The sequence below is a fragment of a genome, unplaced genomic scaffold (genome assembly GCF_019419815.1).
Source record: "Pyrus x bretschneideri cultivar Hongxiangsu unplaced genomic scaffold, Pyrus_bretschneideri_v1 Contig16, whole genome shotgun sequence".
NCBI lineage: Eukaryota > Viridiplantae > Streptophyta > Magnoliopsida > Rosales > Rosaceae > Pyrus > Pyrus x bretschneideri.
This window is the reverse complement of record NW_025999457.1, coordinates 2583843-2590538: the sequence shown is the minus strand read 5'-3', so window position 1 is coordinate 2590538 and position 6696 is coordinate 2583843. Positions and strand designations below refer to the sequence as shown.

Below are 6696 nucleotides of genomic sequence, written 5' to 3'. Positions count from 1 at the left end.
TTATTAAATAGTTGATGATTTTTTGTTAAGAAAAAGTTTAGAGAAGCCATGTTTATTACAATTCCCTTCTTTTTATGATGATATAAGCTACACATCTTAGTTCTTTTCTTTTTCATTTCTCTTAAGTTTTTTTATATGGTCCCCTCTTATATTTTTTTTTAACAAACAATATTATCTCTAACATTAGAAAGTTAGAAGTCAAGTTTGGTATCTCAAGGCTTCACCAAAACTTTTTGGACTAAAAAGCCCCCCAAACAAAAAAAATTACAACTACCAACATAAAAAAAGGTTATAATCTGCAAGGGCATTTTGGGACAAAAAAGTATAAGATAATTAAAGGAAAAAAGATAAAATAAATAGATAAAAGATAAAAACCCGCGACTTCATAGGAGAGAAGAAGAACGTGGTGTTGTTTGAAACTGCTCTGAGTAGTTGTGTTTGGTTTATCTCTTTCTTCGGTCACGCAAAAACTGATTCGTCGGTTTCTTAGGTATTTTTCTTCACTTTTTTCTCTCTTCTTTGGTATTTTTGGTGTTTAATTTTTTTTTCTCTATCATGTGCTTTAATTTCAGCTTCCAATGAACTATTGGTTATGTTAATCCAATTTTTCCATTGTTCTGTTTTCATAAACTCGATGGCTGAGAAAGCCAATGGGGTGGTGGACCAGAAGCCGACCAGCAACAGGTGGTGAGGCCCTATCCTTTCCACGAAATCGAGCTCAAATGGCAGTGTCATTGGGTGGAAATTGGACTTTTTCGAACCCCAGATGAAATTGATACCTCGAAGCCCAAATACTATCTTCTTGATATGTTCCCTTATCCCAGGTAAACTCTATCCCTTTTTTATTTATTTATTTTAAATTGCAAATGCAAGTGATTGTTTATGTAGAAAATATGAAGACCCAGTTTTATTAAAAAAGTCTTTGTTTCAGCAATTGCAACTGAGAAACTTAAACTTTATTAATTCATATGCCTTAAGGAAATTCCAGGGCGAGGGTTCTATGCGTTGTTCCGGCGGATGAGGATGCCTTCTGAAAATTCCAGTGCGAGGTTTCTATGTGTTGTTCCCATGGATAAGCAGGCGATGCAAATGTACGATTTAATTTTGACGATGGAGTTCATTTCTTTTTTCTGTTTAACTCATTTATGTTTGACTGGATTTTGATAATTTGATGGTCTGTCTTTCGGTTCTATGTGTATGCTTCGCCTCCATGACTTAGGTTTGGGGAATATTTGTCTTTTGGTAGAGAAGAATATAGCTCTTCGAGGCTTCAATCACCATCTAAATTTTCTGAAGGTCCATTTTTGAATTGGTGAGTACTTCAATCACCATCCTCATTTTCTTCTTTCTTTGCAGAATTACGAACAATGATGGGGCCTCTAGAGAGTAACTGCAGGCTCTGCAAAAGTTTGAATCGCTTTGTTGGTGATTCCATTAGGTGCACACACTCTTATTCCAACAAACACTGCAGAGGACAAAAGAAACAGAAAAATCTGCCCCTTCAGTAATGCAAAAATAAAAAAAAATATGACAAGGTAGACTATTTGACTGAAAGTTCAAAAAAATTTTTAACCTATTTGACTATTTGTGAAATTTTTACTTTCCGGAGTTTGTTTCATGTTTATGAGTGTTAACCGAAATGGTTTTTGCATCCATGATGATGGCATATGGCGTGTAATGTACTTTGTTGGTCTGATGAGAAAGGTTTCATTTGATGCCAACATTATAGTTCCTCTACCCTAACATCTTTCCAAATGTTATTGATCAAAAAACTAGGACAAAATGGTAAAAAAATCATAACCGAACAAAAAAACTGTATTGGAAAAGAAAAGAAATAAAAAAAAACATTATAGTTATCCTCTAAAATTTAGCAGTATTGCGGTTTAGATAATAACTAGTTCCTCATTTTCTTTTAAGACCCTAAAATACAACAATTTAATTAAAAACAAAAATCAGCACTTTAATAAAAACAAATCAATTTAAAAATAAAGTTGAGAACATCATTTTAGGAGAGAAATATTAAAAAATAAAGTAAAAAAAAGGGCACATGGTGAATAACTACTCTCCATTTTAGGAGAGAGATATTAAACAGAAAAATTCAAATTTGTTATATTGGAAAAAAATAAAACAATAAGAACGGAATAACTTCTCCTCCATTTTAGGAGAAAATATTAATATCTATGTTAAAAATAATATCTTATAAATTATACTAATATCTGCATGTGGTCCGACTAATTTAGACGGATTATGATGTTTCAACTAATTTCTATCCATTTTAGGAGGAGATAAAAATCATGATAATTATCCTCTAAAAGTTAGCAGTTATGGAGAGGAGAGAGATAAATGATAAAGGCAACAAAAACAAATTAAAAAATAAAGTCGAGAACATCATTTTAGGAGATAAATATTAAAAAATAAAGTTAATAAAAAAGGCCACATGGTGAATAACTGCTCTCCATTTTAGGAGAGAGATATTGAACAGAAAAATTCAAATTTGTTATATTGGGAAAAAAAAAACAAATAAAACAACAAAAACGGAATAACTTCTCCTCCATTTTAGGAGAAAATATTAATGTCTCTATCAAAAAAATATCTAATAAATTATACTAATATCTGCATATGGTCCACAATTAAACGGATTAGGATGCCTCCAACAAATTTCTATCCATTTTAGGAGGAGATACTAATATCTTATAAAATTATATATAGATAAATAAATAAATAAACGAAACAAAAGTGGGAGAAAGAAAGGGGCAGAGGTTGCCGTGGGTTTTCAAAAAACCGTGAAGCTCGCCCACTACAAGCGCTAACTTCCCAGTTCGTATAATCCCATTTTTTCCGTTCCTACTCATTTTCCTATATCCAAATTCAAATGTTCTAATTTTCCCCTCAGTTATGCAACTGCTATCAATAGTTGTTGCTTGGTTTTACAGACTCTCACACTCCAACGTGGGATAAAACGGGTATTAAGCAACGCCCCGAGTCATCATTCTTCTTTATTTCAATCTTTTCGCTTTTTTGCTTTTCCATTCTTCTCCCACTCCCTCTCCCCAGGCATAAAAAGGAAATTAATTTAGGTGTAAGCTTCTTTTTTTTCACTTCTTTTTCCTGCATGGTTGTACTCATTTTACACATTTTCATGTAAGCATAATATGTAATTGTATGAATTCCCAGGTTTAGCTTCATATGGGTTCTTTTTTAACTTCTTCCTTTGAAATCTTCATTGCACATTTTTTAAATTTTGGTCAAATTATGAGTTTCAATTTTGATTATCTAATGTGCTATACATGTGCTATGGTAAATTTAAAAATTATTTGTTTTCATTCTTAGGATATTTACAAGAATACCCACAAAAAATGAAGAGGGAACTACCTATTGATAAGATCCCAAACAGACATGTCTCTATTTTTACACCTGGTTGGGAGATATCTATCGGAGTAAAAACTACTGATTTAAGCCAACTGATTCTCAAGGAGTGGAAAAAGAAGAAGCATGAGTAGTATGTATCCTAAATTCTACACTAAATTTGTTACAAGAAATCTAACATCATATATACCTTCAATATATAGGTGGCGCATGAAAAATGCTGTAGAAGAATTAAAACCTTCAACAACTCCTCAAATCATAGTTTATTTGGAATAAAGTCCAACAAATTAGGTACAACACAATTTCTTACCTATTTATTTTTAATGGCATTCTCTATATCATTCTACAAATTAATTATCTCAAATTATAAAATAAAAAAAATATTCTACAAATTAATTATTTCAAATTAAAAAAAAAACAATTTATGGGTGCAAGAAAAATATTAATAGTGACCAAACAACTTTTCTAAATACGGTAAGTCTTCTCTTATTTTCATACGGAAGTATACTATAAATTCAAATTGCATTCAATTTTCAAATAGAAATAAAATTGCATTTTTTGTCAAGCATCACACTCGTCTCAAAGTACAAAGGTTGAAGTACAAGATTAAGGTAATATTTCTTACTACTTAATTTTGTAAATATGATTACAGTTTGTTACCTCAAACTTGACAAATTATTCATCTTTTAGTATTCTACAAGTAACTGGAGTAAAAGTATTGCCTTGAGAAAATTGTCAAACTTAAAGGTATTTAGGTTAAGTTGCTTACAATCTTTATAGTGGAGATTGTGCATTATAGTTACAAGACCGATGAGTTTGAATTGAAGTCTAGCTTGCTGCATCACATTCCCAAATACCATGGGTTGTCCATGGAAGATCCAAACAAGCATTTGAAGGAATTTGAAGGAATTTGAAGTAGTATGCTCGAGTATGACACCCATTAATATGGATGGGAATATTTTGAAGATGAAAGCCTTTCTATTCTCTCTTTTGGAAAAGGCTAAGGATTGGCTCTGTAAATTAGCACCTGAAACCGTCACTTCTTGGGAAAGCATTGTAAACACGAAAAATTCCTGAAACAAGAGACAAGAATACGTGTACAAAATATATTTTTGTATTAATGATTTTGGGGTTACAATCTCTTTGTAATTTGGTCCTCTGATTTTATCTTCGTAGGGTGTAGGTTTGTGGATGAGTTGTTGATCCAAAGGGCCGTCGGGGCTTGATCTAAGGATGAACAGTTGATGAATGGATCTTCAAGGGGCGTTGGGCTTGATCTTGAAGAATGGGTGTATGAGTTGGTTGAGGTTGTTGATCCAAAGGGCCGTTGGGGCTTGATCTTAGGATGAACGGATGATGAATGATGAACACTTTCTTCAAGGGGTCGTCGGGGCTTGATCTTGAGTTGGTGGGAGTTCTTCAAGGGCCGTTGGGGCTTGATCTTGAAGAGGATTTGACGAAGAACGAATAGTGCTTTCTTGATCCTTCGGGATTTGCTTGAGAGCTTTAGAGTTTCAAGGTTTCAAGGTTTTGGTGTAATGTAAATTTCTCTTCCTTTCTTCTTCTTCTCAAAATGAATGCCTTGGCTTCTATTTATAGAATTCCAAAACTTGATTTTTGGATTTAAATAATCAGATGAAATAAATCATTTCTGCCAGGTATTGACACGTGTCCTATTTGATGACTTTTCCAATTTATTTTGATTTTTCGTTGAGTCACACGCTACATGTAAAATTTATGTGACACGTGAGCGTTGAAATTTTAATTATTGGTCAACATTCATTTCACCGAAATTTTGATGTCTACAAATGCCCCCACTTCAAGGCGCGTCGTAGACATGTGCTTGTCACGTGTAGAAGATGCGTTTTGAAGTCTCTTAATGTAGATGTCAACCCAAGGGCCGTCGAGGCTTGATCTTGAATTGGGCTGGAAATTTCTTCAAGGGCCATCGAGGCTTGATCTTGAGCTGGGCTGGAGGATTCTTTTGGTCTCCTCCGAAGGTCTGAACTTACTCCTTTTATCTGGAGTTGAATTTGATTCAAGGGTGGTGAACACTTGATTTTGAATCGGACTTGTGATTTCTTCAAGGGCCATCGAGGCTTGATCTTGAATTGGAAATAAGACCATGAGTGGTTTCAGGATTCAGACACATGGCAGGCAAGCACGAGGTGGAGGCATGCAAGATCCCGTCATGCATTCTATACCTTTGCCAGCTAGCTCTGAGATCTCTCTGAGAGGGCCAAACCTCAGTGGTACTGAGCAGCTTATTCATCGCATCAATCTTCGTGCGGCAATGGATATCAAGAGCCATATTGAGGGAAGGATTTCGAAATGCCTGTCGGAGGACCTTGCGTTGCTTAAGGAGGACTTGTCGAAACTTATTTCTGGAATTGACAATCTTAACATTGATTCATCATCCTTAAAGATCAAAATTGCTGAAATTATGGCCGCCTCAACTGAGTATTCTTCCTTGCGTGTTATTTCCTTGAAGAAGTTGAGTCCAGATGTTAGAGCTCACCAACTTGCTGCAATAGACTTGTCACTAACCCAGGCCCGGTCTTCTCAGCAAGCTGCTTCGGGAGATTATCAATCTACAGAGACTTCTTTAGCTTCCGTCCGGGTACGTCTAGATATGTTGATGCGAGAACAAGAACAGCTGGGCATCGAGGCATTAAAACTTGAAAGTGTTCTCGGGGAGCAGAGAGCTATACTTTCTCAATGCCAAGAGGAGATTTCACGCCTAGAACAAGAGAAAGACATGGCTATGGAGTTGCCCATCCTGTCTCTCACCGAGGTAGAGACTTTGAAGGCTTTGGAAGGCTTGCTTGAAGACCGCCTCCTTAGTTTTAGGGACATAGTTTTCGAGTAGTGTCTTCTGCCCTTTTTTCTTTTGTAATCAGACTTTTTCCTTTAAAGAAATAAAATGTTTGCATTCTTGAATTTGCTCTTTATTCTTCAAAGTGTTTTTTTTTTTTTTTTTTTTTTTTTAAGTAGAGAATATATGTATTTTTTCTAATACATAGTAACATATGTATTTTTTTTTTTTTTTTTTGTAATAAAATTGACTTTCTTTAATGAAACATTTATTTATTTATTTTGATGTGACTGTACTTGAAGTTTTGAAGTTTCAAGTTGCCTACGTACTCTTCCAAAGAAGAGATCAAGTCATAATGTAGTTCAAATGAGTGATGGTTTTGATGATGATTTTTCCGTACACAGTTTATGCTCTTGCGGGCCAGGAGCGTGGTGCGTTTGCTTTAGGGGTAGTAGCGCTTCAAAAATCTGCCGTTGATGGGGCCGATCTTCAATCCGTCTTCTGCCATGATTAAG

The 6696-nt window shown here is 34.6% G+C and overlaps 1 long non-coding RNA gene across 2 annotated transcripts; it reads left to right on the top strand.

The window, feature by feature from the left end:
* Positions 1–360: 360 nt before the first annotated feature.
* LOC108867328 lies at positions 361–3792 on the top strand. 2 transcript variants are annotated; one of them, XR_007257215.1, is made up of 4 exons: positions 361–824; positions 979–1091; positions 1357–2963; positions 3331–3792. It is a non-coding gene; the product is annotated as an uncharacterized LOC108867328 (long non-coding RNA). The 2 variants fall into 2 exon arrangements; XR_007257216.1 differs by having other exon boundaries at positions 370–824; positions 1357–1535.
* Positions 3793–6696: the final 2904 nt, after the last annotated feature.